At 48.7% G+C, this 18,835-nt stretch overlaps 1 pseudogene; it reads right to left on the minus strand.

Moving 5' to 3' along the window:
- LOC102432683 overlaps nt 1-18,835 on the minus strand; it is a 31,733-nt pseudogene that overhangs the window by 6,519 nt on the left and 6,379 nt on the right.

The raw sequence follows: 18,835 nt of genomic DNA on the forward strand, positions 1-18,835 counted from the left end.
GTCATAGCAGGAGACTTTAACACCCTGATGACTTCACTGGATAGATCATCCAGACAAAAACGTGACAAGGAAACAGTGACTCTAAAGGACACACTGGATCAGATGGATTTAACTGACATTTATAGAACATTTCACCCCAAAGCAGCAGAATATGCATTCTACTCAAGTGCAAATGGATCATTCACAAAGATAGACCACATGTTAGGACACAAAACAAGTCTCTACAACTTCAAGAAGATAGAAATCATATCAAGCATCTTCTCAGATCACAGTGGAATGAAATTAGAAATCTACTACAGTAAAAGCCCCCCAACAACATTCAAACACGTGGAGGCTAAGTAGCATGTTATTAAACAAAGAATGGGTTACCAATGAAATCCCATATAATAAAGAGGTAATATGTAAATTAACCCTCATGCCCTCAGAAGATGGCTGCCTAGGACCAGGCCGGCAGGGGTGTTAATGAGAGACAACCAAATGACTCAACAAGAAGGCTGAGTGGGGCAACAAGGCTGGCAGGGGTTTAGTAAGGGACGACCAAACAACTGAGGAAGCAGGCTGCGTGGGGAGACCAGGCCAGCAGGAGGGGCAGTTGGGGGTGATCAGGTCAGCAGGGGGGGGGGAAGTTGGGCACAACCAGGCCAGCAGGGGGACAGTTTGGGGCAATTAGGCTGGCTGGGGAGGCAGTTAGGGAAAACCAGGCCAGCAGGAGGGGCAGTTAGTGGCGATCAGTCTGGTGTGTGTGTGGGGGGAGTTAGGGGTGACTCGGTAGGCAGGCAGGTGAGTGATTAGGAACCAGCAGTCCAGGATGGTGAGAGGGAAGTCTGACTGCAGGTTTAGGTCCGATCCCCAGGATTGGGCCTAAACCTGCAGTCAGACTTCCCCCAAGGGGTCCCAGATTGGAGAGGGTGTAGGCTGGGCTTAGGGGACCACCCCCCCCCCTCACCTCCCCCCGCCATGCACAAATTTTGTGCACCGGGTCTCTAGTCAAGAAATAAATTTTAAAAAACTTACTGGAAACAAATGAAAATGAACACACAACAACCTAAAATCTCTGGGACACAGCAAAAGCAGTCCTGAGAGGGAAATTCATAGCCCTATAGGCATACCTCAAAAAAAAACCCCCAAAAATTAACAATAAACTATTTAACCCTTTAACTTAAAGAACTAGAAAGAGAACACCAAGAAAAAACAGAGTAAGTACAAAAAGGGAGATTATAAAGATTAGAGCAGAAATAAATAACATAGATAACATTAAAAAAATACAAAAATTTAAAGAAACCAAGAGCTGGTTCTTTGAAAGGATAAAGAAAATTGATGAATGGTTTAACCAGTGTTTTTTACTGTTGATTGACAGTATGAGGAGCAACGTCCCCTGGAGGCCAAAGTGATGACAACAGTGAAACCAGGAGAGAGAACCTCTGATGGCTGTTCTTTTGGAGAAAGGAGGTGGAATCTGAGATCACTTACAGGTGTGCCCACCCTTCCATGGCCCATCTTGGAAGCTGAGAATTTCCTATTAGTGGCCTCTACTACCCTGGGAGGGCTAGGGGATATCTGGGCAGTTTCCTTAGAGCCCATCACAGGTTCTGTAATCCCTGGATTTCCCATTAGGCTTTGGGGCTGAAAGACATGGGTTTGATTCTTAGATCTGCCATTTATTTGTCATGGGGCAACACATGACTCCTACGGTCTGCAGATGGTTGCTCTGAGAAGTGGGGGAGGGGAGGCCTCAGGAGGCTCAGGACAGTGACTAGGTTTGTTCCCATCCTGTCGGTAAATTGGATGGTAAGATGTGAACCCAGCCGAAGCCCCATTCTTAATCATCAGCCCCAAGTCCGATGATCCCGAAGCCAGGCTTCTCTACCCCATCAGTGCCACATGGGTTAGGAGGGGAAAGGCTGTGAGCTTTGCAGGAACTGGACCTGGCTTCACTGAACTGGAGCACATAACGGAGATGGGAGGAGTCTCAGGATGCAGAGTTGAGTCCCCTCCTTCCTCGCTGCAGGGGTGCCAGGGACATGGAGTGGTGGGGGAGGGGGGTGCCCTCACCTCATACAACATGAACAGGCCGATGGGCTTGGTGGGCTTGATCCTGATGCCAAGGTTGCCCTCAGTGTTGGGCGGCAGGATGTTGCCCTCGTCGTCGATGACCTGGAGCAAGAGGTCTGTGAGTCCCCCTGCAGGGCTCCGAGCACCCTGCCCACCCAAGCTCTGCCTGGCTTATGCGTGTGACACCAGGGGGGACCATGGGGAGGTCCCTGGCAGAAAACAGGACGAAGCTGTCAAGTCTTGGAAATCAGCAAGTCATGGGTGTGTTTGTTTCCTGGTACGTGGACATCACATGTGTCTTCAAGCTACAAAACAGGGTCAGGACAAGCTAAAAGCCCCGGCGGGTGGACAGAGCTGCCGGCGCTCCTCCAGGTCCTGTGTGCCACCGCTGTGTGTGCGGCCTCGGCTGGCACTGTGAGCTGCACTGAGCCCCACAGTACTGAAACCTCCCAGGAAATCAGAGGGAACTAGGAGGAGAGGAGGAAGGACACCGCGGGCAGGGGGCACGGCTGCTTCTGCGGGGTCCGATCCCAGCTGAGCCCTCAGTGCTCCCTGGCCCCGCCTTTAGCACCAAACCTGTAAGTCAAAGGGTGGGATGGCTTTCCCCATGGAACCGGGCTTGAGTGGTGATCCCCGGGGAGTGCCGCAAGTCAATCCCTGTGCACAAAAGGAAGAGAATACCAGTTGTCAAAGGGTCCAGGCAGATCACAGAGCAGCAAGAATCCTACACAGCACCCCTGCTCGCGGGGTCACGGGTCGCTGCTCATAGAGCCTGTGGGGAGCTGGGAGCTCTGCATCCTCGGCCACAGGGTCCCGAGGGGGAGGCCAAGAAAGGAGCCAAGGGCTGAGCTCAGGCTGTGGGCGGGTTGTGGGTGGGGGGGTGCGAACTGCACGCCAGGCTTGTGTCCATTTGACCAACACTTACTCAAGACTGAAGCTGACAGGATCCCTGCCCCATCTGCCCTCGGGGCTGCGCTGAAATCACTTAGGTTGCTCCTCTGCCACCACGCCCACCCCATTGCCCTCCTGGTGACCTCTGCCTCCTTCCTGGTTCTCTGAAGCTACCATCTGTCCCAGAGCGAAGTCTTCACAGTCAGAAGATGAGGTGATGCCCTGGTCTCCTCTGTCAGAGGGGCCGGGCCGGCACCCCCTCTCAGAGCCCGGGGGGCGGGAAGCTGCACTGGCCGCACCCATGAGCTCACCTGGCTCCTCAGGGCAACCAGCCAGACTCAGGCCCCAGGGGAAGGCCTGGGCGATCCTCCTTCGGTGGTATGTTCCCCGCATTTCTGTTGTCGCCAACAGGGCATTATACTGACTTTTGCGGGTGTTTCCCTCCATAGAAAACAAGCGTCTGAGCATGGACACGGCCCCTTGGGCTCTGCAGCCCTGACACCTGGTGCACGACCCCCCACATCAGTGAGGACAGCAGGCCGGCCCTGGGGGAAGTGCAGGCTGAGCACAGCCCGGGGGCAAACACACCCCTTCCCCTCCCCTCGCCACCACCCTGGGTCGGCATTCTGTTCCCATTTTGGACACTGGGAAGCCCAGCTTCTGGCAGGGCCCACCTATGCCTATGGGCATGAAGCTGCCATGGGCGATGCTCAGAGGAACTGACACCTGAGCTCCTGGGAGAGGAAGGCCTCCCTCTCCAAGCTGCTGCTCACACTTCAGGACCCGGAATCGCCCACAGGTGAGCGAGCGGGTTGCAAGTGCTCTGGTAAACGAGGCTCCGGGCAGCGAGGAGGGAGTATTCTGTGGCTTCAAGCACTTGACGCCAAGGGACTGGAGTTATGGGTGTAGCGTGTGCTTCTATGTTCAAAAGTGAACTGGCAGCCGTGCAAGGTCAGGCCTCGAGCCCTCACATTTCTCAGGCTGGAATCAGACCACTAAACTGACTAAAGTAAATTTTTTTTTTGTAAAACAACAACAACACATTGTCAGACAAATATGTGAATTAGGACCAAAAGAGCCTTTCCTACAGGTCCTGAGAGGAGTGACTTCGTGAGCTGACAGGATAGTGGGAGGGGGTGAGAAAGGCTGTGTCAGCATCAGGGGGTTGAAGAAGCTTTGGGAGAGAGGCACCCCCTCCTCCTACCACTGAAGCCCTGCCCACTGCGTGCTCAGTGACACCCTTGGGGGTCACAGTGTGTGTGTGTCTGTGTGTGTGTGTGTCTGTGTGTGTGTGTGTGTGATGCCTGTGCTCCCTCCTCCCCTCCTGCTCCTGCCCCACAATCAAACGTGTGTGCTGCCCTCATACACACCCAGAGGTGAGCTTCCAGGGCCACCTCCTGCCTGACCCTGTGGCTGCAGCTCTAGGGAGGGAGGTTGACGTGGGCAGCACTCTCAGGCAGGGCCTCCGTGAGGCAGGAGGTGCCTCCATTGCCATTGCTCCTCCTGGCTCCCCTGATCCCAGGGACGCAGCCCCTGTCCTCAGATGCCTTTGAAAGGTTTTGTCCAATAGTTGTCAGCACACTGAGGCCTTGACAAGTCAAAGACTGTGTGTGAATTGTCTCTCTGCAAACATTTGGGGCCAATCAGCCTGGAACTCCAGAGCCGCCCTCTGCTGGCTGTGGGCACAGTGGGGCCTGTGCACACGCTCTGACAGATTCAGCTCCTCTGCTGGGCTAAGTGGCCCAGAGGGGCCCATCCACCTACCGTTTCCGACTGTCCGTAGAGCTGGTAGAGCAGAAGGCCTGTCCGTTGTCTCCACTTCTCTTGCTCCTCGGGCAGCAAGGCCTCCCCGCCAGTAGAGCAATGCTCCAGAGTGGGGAACCTGAGGCTTGGGGGAGACAAGGTGTCCACAGAGCTTCAGAGCTCCTACCAAGGCCCAGGAGTTAGGTGGCCACCCACCTTTCTGCTTCCTCATTTTCTTACTTGCCTTCCAGGTGGATGTCATTCACTTCCTGTCTGTCAGTTCCAATGAACTGTTCTTCAGTCGGGGAGGGGGAGGGGTGGTGATGGTGGTGGTGATAAGGCTTTGGGTTCAGTTTAAGGATCCAACTAATTTGGGACATTGAGACCTGGTCTGAGGGAAGCTTCTATGTGGAAAGAGTTATGTTTTATAAACCATGAGGGGGTAAAGGCTAGGACTTTGGGAACACACAGGGATGGTTATTGGACTGCTCTTCCTGCTTTGGGGGACATGGGTTATGTGAACTGAAGGGCTTTTGTGTTCCCGAGTGGAGAATGCAAGTTAGGGATTGTCAATCAATTGCTTTGGTCATCAAGGAAAATTGGGCTGAGTGTTGAAAACAGGACAGGGGTCACAGGTAGCAGCCCTTTAAGAAGGAATTTTGGAGACAACAGAAAAGTCTGCTGTGAGCGTGTAGCAGGTATATCTTGTACTAGGCACGCCGTATGCTGTACATTATTTCTCCTCCATTTTCCTCAGGGAAATTCCAGAAATAATACAAAAACAATCACCCAATCATAATGGACTCCCTGAAGGAAATGAGGAGAAGTGACTAAGGTCTGAACATCAGCAGGCTGAGCTGGACTAGTTCTTGGCGATGAGGGAAGTGGCAGATCTCTGGCTCCTCTCCCCGGCTCTGCCCAACCCCTCCCCCCGACCCCCCAACACCTCACCCCCCCAACACCTCTCCTGGACACAGAGTCAGGAATGGTGCACAGGGAACTGGTTTCATTAGGGGTGTCTTCCTCACTCATCTGGAGCTTTCTCCAAAGTAGGTAAAATTAGCAGAGTCTCCAGTGGAGTCAGTGATGCCCTGATTGGATTTTTACTGGGTTTGGACCAAGTTCGTCATCTGAGGAATGTCGCACAAAGTGGCTGTCATATGAGCTTTGAAATACAGATGGAGGCAGACTCCAAGGGCATGCTGGGATGGAGGCTAAGTGAATAAAAGCAAGTTGTATTTCGGAGTTAGCTTCGTAAGGGTAGTTGTTTAACTCCTTGACATTTTAACTCTATGCCTAAAAGTTATTAGGTCTGATTTTTGAAGCAGCCATTTCCTTTTTAGAGTCTCTAAAATATACATAAGTGCCCATTAGGTTCAAAGACAAGATTGCACTTTAGCTCAAAATTAATCTATAAACACGGGGAAATACAAAATAAAACTATAGCAAAATAACACTACATCCATCAGATTGGTAAAAATTAAAGACTCTGACAAGAACAAATGAGGGAATCCTGCCTCCCTGCTGGTGGGCACACACGGCGATGGGATACTTTGGAAAATGGGTGGTAGGATGCGGTGTCAGTGTGACTCAGCAATTTCTCCTAGAAAGACCCCACACAAATGAGTGCTGATGTGCACAGGGTGAATGTGCAAGAACAGTGCTAGTCATCAGCAGCCCTCGAATGCAAACCACCCAGATGTCCATTAGTGGTAGAGCAGATTGAAGAAAATGTGGCCTTTTTATAAAATGGGATATTATACAGCAATAAACGTTAGCTACAGCAACATGATGCAACATGGGCACATCTTAGAAATATAATTTGTATAAATAAGCTGGACATTACAGAATAATATGATTACAAAGCACACAAGCAAGTAAAATAGACTGATTTGTTTCAGAATATTTCCTACAAATGGTGGGGGGAGGGAGGACACACAAATGAGTGAACACCATAAAAATCAGGATAGTGAGTTCCTTTAGGGAGTTGGAGAGGTCTGAGTAGGTCACTGGGGGCTGGCGATGTTCTCTTATTGTGACTTGAATGAGTGGTTACATATTGGTTTAATTTTCAACAATTTCTTAATCTACAAATTTATGTCTTATGTTTGTTATTTCACATAAAAAAGTTTAAAAAATGAAAACATTTCATTTTTTCATTTGGATCTGAGTCCTGCTTAATAAACTAATTAGACTGGCTGATAATTATCGCCACCAGCATTTCTCTCTCTCTCTCTCTCTCTCTCTCTCTCTCTCACACACACACACACACAAACACACACACACCCCACACACACACTAGCTCTCACTGTCCTCAAAGAACCAGAGTTAGAACAGTCAGACTGTTATCGTCCTTGGCTGGTGATTGAAAGAAACAGAGCCAGGGGAGAGGCTGACAGTGTTGAGCACAGGCAGCTGGAAGCAGAGGCCTGTTTGCTTCACCAGGAAGCTCCAGTTTCACACCCAAGAAATGGCAGCACAGTCCCCCCAAGGGGATTAACACCCTCCCTTCCCTCTGGGTTGGGATTGTGTGTGGGAGGGGGATGGGGCAGGTCAGGAACTGCCCAGTGAAGTCAAATGGTGCAGGGGGAAGTGTGGGACCACAGAGGCTGTCAGTCTAACCTGGGAAAAGATCGTTGGCCAGGGGTGGGCCCAGCGCATGCCCCTGGAATCTTGGGAAGTTAATGGGTTGTTTTGAAAAAGCCCCTGGTTGAGACCCAGGGGGTAATGCTGGCTCTCTCTCTTGCCTGGGACCCCACTGGCCCAATTTGTTCCTGTCCCCTCCCGCCCAGGAGCAAAGGACCATGCAGGTCTGGAGGCCACCTGGGCCGGGGGAGACTTCCAGGCCAAAGGATCATGAAGCAGAAACTCCGGGCATTGGCCTTTGCGTTGGCTGTTGAAGAGGAGACTGGACTTTTTCCAAGGCAGGGCCCAGAGAGATGGGGCATTGGGAAGCCGGGAGGAGAACTCTATTGATGTTACCTAACAAATAAACCACATCGCCACATCGCAATCTCCTGTCCGTGGATCCTTGGGATTCTTTCCTCCCAACCCTGAGGAAGAGCCTGTTTCCCACCAACAACAAGACCACAGCGAAATACTCCTTAAAATCCTACCCAAAGATTGTGATTATAACAAGCCACGTCTACATACCTGCGAAAATTCTCCTGCAGAATCATTCGAAATACGCAGGGCGCAGTAATGTACTGGGTGATGGGGTATTTAAAGAGTGTCTACAAAGTGAACAGAGAAAAAATTTTATATTTATAGTTAAGATGAAAAATACTGGCCATAAACAACAACAACAAAATACTGGCCAATTATTACCATTTTAATTCTGATCTCCCTTCTGAGACAGCCCATTTATTCATTTGTTAATTCCTCCAGTATCTATATATTGAACATGCATGTGTTTATGGACTGAGGGACTAGAGTTGATGAGAAGCGAGAGACTGATAACATAGAAGAAAGGGTATAATGGATTAAAGATGAGCAGTGAGGGGCTCCAATGGAAGGGCCTGGAGAAGAACAGGCCCCCCAGTGGTGAGGGGAGGGGCTTGGACTTGAGCTGCGGAGAGGCAGGTCTGTGGAAGGAAAGCAAGGGTGCAGTGAGTGGAGACACAAACAGCATGTTCAGGAGCAGGGAAGTCATTTGAAAGGGTTTATGGAGGCAACTTCAATCGTCACCATGATGTGCTCATACATTAACAGCAACTGCTACCAGTTCCTGAGTGTTTCAGGTGCAGGCCTCAGCGCTAGCACTTTACACACTTTGCCTGTATCATCTCAATATTCCCAACAATTTTACGAGGTAGTGATTATTAAAACTCCCATCGTACAGGTGAGGAGACTGAGCTCAGAGAGGTAAGGTTACCACTAACAATGTTAAAGGTGTGAAAAGGAACTAGAACCATCCTATTCCAAGGGCTCTGGTTTTAAACACTTCAATAAAATCACACACACACACCAGCTACCCAGGCCTGGAGGAGTGAGGAGACCTGACATTGTTCTGGTTGCTTTAATTTCTCAAAATGTGTATTCTGAGAGACTCACTGACTAATTCAACATCTCACATTTGAGACACCCAGAACCCAGGTTCTATCACCCTAATGGGCTTCTTTGTTACATACACTCTTCTCAGGAGGGGCCAGCTTTTGAGCCTGAAGCATGAGTTTCTCCAGGAGTTTGTTGACACTGAGAGATTAGTCCTCTTACCTCCACAATGACCTTAGTGTCAAACTGGGGCAGATGGTGGATGAAGACAGTAGACCCTGCTGTCCATGGTTTAAACAGGGTCCCCACGGAAGCCATAATCCAGCCTGGATCTGACAGGCACCACAGGACATCAGAGGCCTTCAGCTGCAGTAATTTCCTGCTGACTCCAAAATACAGTGGCCTCAGCTTTGTAACCACAGGAGGATGTGACCCAGGGCTCGGGAATCTGGTTCTCAGACAGCGAGCCACCTGTCTCACTCTCAAGTCATGTGGTTTGTGTGGGGCTCCAGACTCACTCCCACCCCAGTCCCAAAGGCACCCCAATCAGATTTCCTGGTCACATGCCACTTCAACTGGTCCAATCATAATGATCCTTAAGGCTGGGAATACTGGGATGAAGTCTGTGGCTCTTTTTCTGGATTCACATCTGTTATTGATAGTTTTGGGCAATGCTGGCAGCCATCGGGGATAATAAGGGAGGGGCCTTTCTGAGAACAGCATCAAAACATAACAGAAACATCCCGAGCCGGTTTGACTCAGTGTGTTGACCCATGGACTGTAGGGTCTTGGGTTTGATTCTGGTCAAGGATATGTGCCTCAGTTGCAGGCAGCCCTGGTTGTGGTGCGTGTGGGAGGCAACCAATTGATGTGTCTCTCTTACATCAATGTTTCTCTCTCTCTCTGTCTCTCCCCCTCCCACACTCTCTAAAAATCAATGAAAAACAAATATCCTCATGTGAGGATTAACTACAAAATAATAATAATAAAAAAAAACAGGGGGTGGGGTGGGCTTGAAGGAGGGAATGAGGGGAAAAGGGAACATATGTCATACTTTGAACAATATACATTTAATATTTAAAAACACACACACACACACACACACACACACAACAGAAACACTTGGTAGATAGAGAGACAGAAAATTGAATCCAGTGGCTACTCAGCTAGGTCTGAAGCATTTCTCCACCTTACACTTACTGCTTCTGCGGGACCTTGGTGTGCATAACTGCCTGTGAAAAACTCAGCGCTCCCATGAGGAGCTATGGCTTTGAAGAGCTCTTCTATTAGTAGGGAGGGGCCTGGAGAGCCATTCACACTCCCTCTTCCCATCTCTGAGGGCTGTGGCACACCCACAGGAAATTACAAGCTGGGCACCTCTGTTCTGAGCTTCAGACCCAACTGCCCACGGAGCATCTCTTCTGGGACGTCTCTCGGGCATCTCACACCCAGAGCATCCTAATCTCTCAGCCTCCCGGGACTCATTCTTTTCCAGTGCTCTCTGTGTTTCAGTGACTGTCATTACTGTGCAAGCTCCAAACCTGGGAGTCCACCTTGACTCCCCAGCCCCTCCTCCCTCCCACATCTAGCCAGCACACCCTCCCATTTTATCTCCTAAATTCTCAGACTTCTTAACTTCCTTCGTGTCCCCAGCACCTTGTCCAAGCCACCACCATCTTGCACCTAAATTATTCTAAGACCCTCTAACAGGTCTTTCTAAATCTATTCTTTGTCCAAGCCATTCTCCACCCTGCAGGACTGTGATCTTTTCAAAATACAAATTTGATTAGGTCTCTCCCTTGTTAACAACCTTTCAATACCACCCACTGTTTTCCCAATAAGCTCAATCTCTGCACCAAAGTCCCCATGACCCTGAGTGCTCTGGGGCCCACTCAATTTCTCAGCTCCTCCCATCTGTGCCTCCCGGACACCTGCAGCAGCTCCTCTCAAATCTCTGTAGTTCTATGAGTGCTACTTTTTAAAATATATATTTTTATTGATTTCAGAGAGGAAGAGACAGGGAAAGAGAGATAGAAACATCAATGGTGAAGAGAATCATTGATTGACTGCCTCCTGCATGCCCCACACCATGGATGGATCCCACAACCTGGGCACCTGCCCTGACCTGCCATTGAGCCATGACCTCCTGGTTCATAGGTCGATGCTCAATCACTGATCCACACCAGCTGGGCTATGAACACTACTTTTTATATCTTTGCGCCTTTGCTTGTGTTATTCTAATTACACAGAAAACTCTCCCCTTCTTTCCACCCCCATTCCTCCAGGGTTTTGCTGATCAAGTGATAGCATCAGCACAGATACCCAGTGTCCAAAAGACACCTTCTCTGCCCCCTGGTCTGCTTAATAAGGTACAAAATGCATAGAACTTTGCTGGGGCTGAGCTGTAGATTCTGAGAGACGGATGAACAGATTACTTTGACACATGTGTCTGTGAACGAGAAGGCTAAGGGGCTTGTTTGGCTTTAGGAACCAAAACAGCCCCGATTGCCTTCCCTGTTAGCCTTTTATTGTAACAACCGCTTGAACTAAATTTAACCTCTAGATACAATCAGCAGGGTAAATATCCTTGAGAAAGCACATGCTTCTTCAAGGTCGGGTCTTAAAGACTAAACATAGAGATTCTATCAAAATACCCCGGGGATCAGACTTGTTTGGAAAAGTCAAGGCAGGGGCTGCTGCCTTTGGCAAGGTCCCCCCAGAGGCTCCTGACCTTTTCAAATTCCTCCTTACAGACTTGCCAACCAAGGCCCATACTTCCCCACAGAACTTGGTTTGGTCTGAATATTACCAGTTGGGGAGGAGGAAGTAGGAGGGAAAAGATGTTTAGTTTAAAATTGATTACGTGGTTAACCCAAGGCTATGTCTTCAGCCTCTACAATTATTTATTTTAGGTTAAAGGCAGTGGTTTGGTTCCAGGTATTACTTCCCCCTAATGGTTCATGACTGGGAAACTCCACCTCTGTATCTGTACAGATCACATAGCTAGAACTTTCTGTCCTCCTCCCAGCAAACCTGGAACCAGTGACAAAGACACATGGCTTGTCATTTGTGCAGCTTGCAGAATGCCTGCTGCCTCCACCCACGTTCCCTCCACACCTGTGAAGGTGCTCAGGCAGGACCCCCTTGTCAATGGGAGGCTTCTGTCAACACACACTTAGAAGTCCAGACCTTCGCCTCGGAGACCCTCTGTGGTCTGAACCAAAGAGAGCAGAAGGGAGAAGCAGGATGGACTCGGTTCTACTTAGAGCACCTTTCCCAGCACACACACACACACACACACACACACACACACACACACACACCACACACACCCACACACACCACACACACACACACATCCACACACACCCACACACACCCACACACACCACACACACACACACACACACCACACACACACACACACACACACACGCGTGCGCGCACCACACACACACACACACACACACACACACATATTGCTCCAGACTGTGACCCAGCCTCTAAGTTGCTGCCCTCTTTCTTACCATGAAGGGAAGGAGTATCGCAAGGCAAGTCCATGGCTGTGTTTTGCCATCTTGGGGAAGCCGGTGGTGCCACTGGTAAAGAAGATGACCATTGGGTCCGTGGTCTTTGACTTAATACAGGTGTGATCTGGGGATGCTGATCTACAAAGGGATTGAACAGAAAAGGAGAGAAGTCAAGTCTCCTGGCTCCACCCTCAGGGTCAGCAAAAGACACAACATGAGGCTCAAAGTCAGAAACCTGGTTTGCTTGTATAGATTTTAGAGAGAGGGAGGGAGAGAGATGGAGAAAGAGACAGACAGACAGAGAGAGAAAGGGAAACATGGATTTTCTCTTCCACTTATTTATGCATTCATTGGTGGATTCTTGTATGTGCCCTGACCAGGGACCAAACCCACAACCTTGGCACTCTTACCAACTGAGTACCTGGCCAGTGCAGAAACTGGGGTTTTGCAACACTGGAGGAAGAACTGGTCTCCAGGTCTGAAGCATCAGTGTTTATGGGTGACTTGGGTAAGAGGACTGACATTTCTTCTTTTAAAAAATGGGGAAAACACAGCCCATTTTTTTAAATGAAGAAATGTCAGTCCTCTTACCCAAGCAATCCTAAGAGGTGACTATGCCCAACTTTCATGTTCCCTTTGTGGGTGAGGAAACTGGGGCTCAGAAAGGTTACGTAACTTGCCTGAAGACACACAGCCAGCAATTGGCAGAGCCAGGGTTCAAACCCAGTGTGATGCATAGACTGTCCTCATACTCACACTGCTAAGCTTCTTTTCACACAAACTAACTTTACAGGAATTTCACCCCATAACCTTGGTGATAAGGGGGGGGGGGGCGAAGAGAGAGTGAGGGAGAGGAAGAGTGAAAGAAATATATGTGTCCATCTGGTGTACCCTCGAGCCTGCAGAGGAAAACTGCATGCCCCTCAGTGGGCCTTGATTCCTGGGAGTTTCTACACTCAGTCTGCTGGGCCTCTGATGATTGGATGCCTGGGGTGAATGGACGTGAGATACGAGCTTGCTATGTTGTTCAAATAAACTGCAGATCATCCAAATGCTGGAAGGAACACTGCCTCTTGTGGTGATATGGTACCGCAGTGACTCAGGGCAACATAAAGGATATTAAACAGTATTATTTATTTAGGTTTTTATTCACTCTCTGGCTTCATTTTTCATTCAAATTATAAAAGAAAGTTTATCTAGAAAAGCACAGAAACTGGGGTTTTGCAACACTAGAGGAAGAACTGGTCTCCATGCCCATGAACAATGGACAGGCTTGCTTAAGGCAAAGATAAACCTTTCACCAGAGAAGTTATGTGTCAGGGGCCTGACTCCCCGCCATGCCCTGCCCGGTCAGGAGTTTATGATCAGATCACCTGCGAGGTTAGTTCCACTGAGCCAGCTGGGCTGCATTGGCTCAGGAAACAAGTTTGGGACAGAAGAAGGGCCCTTGGAGTTGAGGAGAGAGAAAGGCAAAGGTAGCGCCAGGGGAAGGTGAGGGCCTGCTCCCTGGAGGGAGAGCCCCAACTCTCAGACCTTAGAGTCCAATACAAGGTGTGACTTCACTGTGTTTGCCTTTTGGGGTTGAATAACATTTTACTTTAAAGATAGAAAGGTTACTTCAAGAAAACAAACCCAGTGCAACTTACACGTTATAAACCAATGTTACCTCAGAAAAATAAAAGAGACAAAGAAAAGAAACCCAGCAAGGTTTGAGCTATGGGTGGAACAGGGGGCTCAGTGGAACTAACCTCACAGGTGATCTGATCATAAATTCCTGACCGGGCAGGGCATGGCGGGGAGTCAGGCCCCTGACACATAACTTCTCTGGTGAAAGGTTTATCTTTGCCTTAAGCAAGCCTGTCCATTGTTCTTGTGCAGGTAGGATAACACGCCCTTGAAATACGGAAAGTGATATCCCCTGAAGAGGGTGTTACCCCTCAAGAGAGCACTTAATCTTAACTATCCTGTCATCCTATCCCCACCTTGCTTTCTCCCACCTTCCTGTAATCTTTCTTGTGTCACCTCCTGAATGTCAAATGCATGAAAGAAGCTACAAAACAGTTTTCCTCCAGAGCATTTCAGATCTTGCTCCCCAGCATATGTTGTCAGTTTGGCTCAAATAAACTCATAAAAATTTTCTACCGGTCTGGGCATTTCTTAGGTCGACTGTGTAAAAAGCCCCTGAAGGCTCACAGAAGTAAAGGATCGAAGGTGGAGGGTCTTTCTGACCTCCCGGCATTTCCCTAACTTTCTAAGGGCACCCAGCACCTGGGAGATGTTTGCCCCTAAAACCCTCTGCCAGTCACAGCCTCATTTTTTTCCTGCAGTCTCAACTTTCACCTTAAAGATCCAATTTAACTTCTCATTCAAATTATTCATATATATGTGTTTATATTTATGTGTGAATAATCTTTTCAATTCCCACCTACAAGAAGCTTGAAAAACAGGAATCCTCTGACGTTACACCTCCTTTCACATCCCAGGGGTGATCAGACTTTAGGGAGAGAAGCATAGAAGTGCAATGTTCTGATGTTACAGATGAAGCAACCTTGGCTAAGAGAGGGGCAGGAGTAGCCCAGGGTCCCACAGCAGGTCAGGGACACAGCTGGGAAGAGGTTTCTGGAGCCAGGCCTGGTGAGCTTCCTACCACCAGCTGTCTGTCTACAGTGCTTAGGTGCGGAGGGCCTTCTCCCACCGTTCCTCAGAGAGCACCTCCATCAGACCCGAAACTCACTGAATCAGAGATCGGAAGTCCAGCCACCCCTCCCGGCTGTGGTCAGACACCAGGAGCTTGGTTTTCAGAGCGGGACACTCAGAAGCCACAGAGTCCACCTCCGGGGCAAGGGCATCTGTGGTCACGATGCTCTGGGCATTAGACTCCTTTAGTCGGTAGAGAATGTCCTTGGCCTTCATCTGGGTTGTCCCTGGCATGAAGATAATCCCTGGGGACGAGAAAGAAATTATTTGTTTCATTTCCTGTTTCACAACCATGGGCTTCAGGCCTGGCTTATCAGCGTAGAAATCCTGTAACCCCTTGCAATGCAAAGACCTGTAGTGTCAGCACCACCGGGCCACACCCAAACCTACCGAATCAGAACCTGCATTTTTAAAAAATTTGTTTAAAATACATTTTCATTGATTTCAGAGGGGAAGGGAGAGGGAGAGAGATTGAAACATCAGTGATCAGAGAGAATCATTGATCAGCTGCCTCCTGCACACCCCCACACTGGGGATCGGGTCTGCAACCCGGGCACGCGCAAATCTATATGAACCGAGTTAAAGACGGCTCCCGCGGAGTACGCGCAATTCACGCGAGCCGACTTAACTCCTTTCCCGCACTCCAAGTGTTAAAAAATTTGTTTAAAATACATTTTCATTGATTTCAGAGGGGAAGGGAGAGGGAGAGAGATTGAAACATCAGTGATCAGAGAGAATCATTGATCAGCTGCCTCCTGCACATCCCCACACTGGGGATCGGGTCTGCAACCCGGGCACGTGCCCCAACCGGGAATTGAACCATGACCTCCTGGTTTATAGGTCAATACACAACCACTGAGCCAAGGGGACAGGGCCAGAAATTGCATTTTAACCGGACCTCCAAGTTATTCGCACACACATTAAAACTTGAAACGTTTGCCCTAACCTGTCTACTCTAGATGGGTGCAGCCAGTGGACAGGTGGGTCCTACTTTGCAAGAGTTTACATGGGACCTGGGAGCACAGATGCAAGGAGGACAGAGTCTCTGACATCAGGAAGAGCTGCATCCCAGCCCCAGCTTTTCTCCTCCCACCCCCTTCTCTCATCCCTGTGTCATTGGGAATCCCTTCTTTCCTTCATCCCTCACATCCAAATTAATCACATTGTCCCTGGAACTTTCCTACCCTCCCTCCCATCTTCTCTCGCCAACAATTAGTTCCAGTATCTGTGTGCACCCACTGGATTCTAGTCTCCCCACCAGATGCCTTGCCTTGAACTTCTGTGTTATTACCTGGGTAAGTTTCCCAGAGCATCGACGTTCCCCCCCACATTTCCTGTTGTTAGGACTAGAAGGTAATACAACGCTTGACAGCCATTTGGAAGCTTCCCGCCACAGGAGAAGAAAGACCAGGAAAAGCTTGCTGGACACCAGGAAGCAGACCATGTAAGGAACTGGAACTGTCCTGAAGCCCCCTGATCGCACACCTGCACTCCATCCCCATTCCAAGCCCACCAGCTCAGCCCCCAAACCCACTGACAACAAGAGATTCCTACCCGTGACTGCACATCGGGATGAAACTGCAGCTCGTGTACCTTCAGCCCCTTGGCTCCTGGCTGTGCAGCCCTTTCCTTTGGATATCCCACTCCCACCCCCTTTTCCTTAAATAAACTCAGTTTTCTTTAATCACTTCTGAGATGGCGATTTAGCCTGCCTGCTCACCACGTTCACCTTCACTTCTCTTCACTAACACCTGTGTCCTCTCTCCAGGAAAACAGCCGCTCCCCATTCTGGCACTGAAGACGCTGCCCACGCTCCACCTTTCTCTCCACACCTCTATTCTCTATTTCAAAATGGCCGTTCACATAGGCAACTCCTGACTCTAAATCTTTGCATGTGCTAAGCCCGTTCTTGGAATTCCCTTTCTCTGCTTCTACTCCTCTTTAGTTATGCTTTTCCCAGAGGGCTCAGATCACGTCTTGAGTTTCTCATGGGCCATCTCTTAGCTCTACAGGTGTCATGGCTTCTTCATGCTCTCTCTGCTGTTGCTATTAACGTTTGATTCCACATAACCTTGATGGATAAATCAACTATTTTATGAGGAAAAAAGAGAGGGAATATATAAGCAAGAGCATGAACAGACTGTGTGATTAAAAAAATCCATGAGTCCCATTGTAATTCTAAATTAGATAGATAGGTAGATAGATAGGTAGATAGATAGATAGATAGATAGATAGATAGATAGATAAGCAATTAAAAGGGAAAGGGAAAATATCTACAGAAGAATGTTAACTAATGAATGTAGAGGGGGTGATATAAATATAAAATCCTCGTATAAAACCACCATAACAATATTTAACTCAGTGAAGAATCATCAGGGCATACTCAAACCATGGGGTGAAAGACAGTGGGGGAGCAGGATAGTCACTAGTCTCATACGTGTTACCCCACGGACTACTTACTAGTCAGGAAGAGAAAAGGTGCCCTGACAAAGTTGAATACAACTCTTCTGATGAGATGAACAGTATCACTGATGGAAGACAAAACAACTGCAGAGACCCCTCATGTGATGCACCGACAAAGACACAACACTGTCCCCCCAGCACTCCTGCTAAGATGTTTTAAGATGAATATAATCATGAAGCAAGAGTCAGAAATACCAATTTGTGTGCACCTCCTGCAAAGCAACTGGCTTAGACTCTTCAAAATGTCATTGCCATGCAGAAAAGGCTAGAGAGCCCTTCAGATTAAAGGAGACTGAGAAGACATGACAAGTAAATGCAATGCATGATCCTCAATTGGATTTTGGACTTAAAGAAAGAAATGGCTGTCAGGGACGTGATGAAGGCAATTGGGGACTGTTGACTATGGATAGCTATCAGGTAATATATATTGTACCAATGTCAGCCTTCTTGTTTGATAAGCCTGCTCTGGTGATGGTGAAGGAAATGTCTGGGACCCAGGGTTTATGGATATTTACATGGTATTTATGGGTGTCACAGTGAGTGCAACTGACTCTTTACTAACTCAGTGGGGGCTCCAATATGGCAAAAGGTTCACAGTTGATGAATTTCTAAAAAGTAATAATGTCTGAGACTGTGCAAGAGAAAGTGAGTGTGCGTGTGTGTGTGTGTGTGTGTGTGTGTGTGTGTGTCTGTGACATTGCGTTTGAGCGTATGTGAGGGTGAGGGAGAGAGTCAGGGATAAAAGGTAAAATATGTGAGGGAGTCTGAGAAAGAGAAAAACTGTGAAGAAGAAAGAATGTAGGGACGAGGAAGCACCTAGTGAAGTATCCATCTTATATAAAAACTGCTGTTTGAAATTTTAACCCTGCATTTTGGCTTCTGTAATGCTTGCTGGCTTAAATAATAAGGAAAATAAGACTACTCCAATTTCAGAGAGGCCATTAAACCTTCCCCAGATGAAGTTATCAGTGCTGGCACCAGGCCAAGCCTTTGGTCGAGGTCTCAAAGCCCCAGCACATAAGGGCTCTTAAAGAACTTGTGAAGGGGACCAGAACAGAACCCCATATTTTGGATACAAAGAGGGTAAGAACGTATAAATACAGGAAACTTTCTGTGTGACAGGGCCCAGAATTTGAGAGGTAATTTTCATTTGGGCCTGCGTGTAATAATAATAATAAATGTAACTCCATCTCTGTAAGCGTTGCTTGGTTCTTCTCCCGTTTTCTGTAACTCTAGTGTTCCTGGACCAGTTGGCTGCAGGACATCCCTAAGGTCTCTCTGAGTCACTGACCTGTTCGGATGCAGCCCATGGCCACCAGCCACCACTCAGGCAGTCGAGGCAGAATCAAGGCGAGACGGTCTCCCTGCTGCAGGCCACAGGTCTGCGTGAAGACGTTGGCTGCACGGCAGGTGAAGTCTGTCAGCTCTCTGAAACTCCACTTCACTTCGTCTCCTTGGCTGTTCGT

The sequence above is a fragment of the Myotis lucifugus genome, unplaced genomic scaffold, assembly GCF_000147115.1.
Source record: "Myotis lucifugus unplaced genomic scaffold, Myoluc2.0 scaffold_480, whole genome shotgun sequence".
NCBI classification, from domain to species: Eukaryota; Metazoa; Chordata; class Mammalia; order Chiroptera; family Vespertilionidae; genus Myotis; species Myotis lucifugus.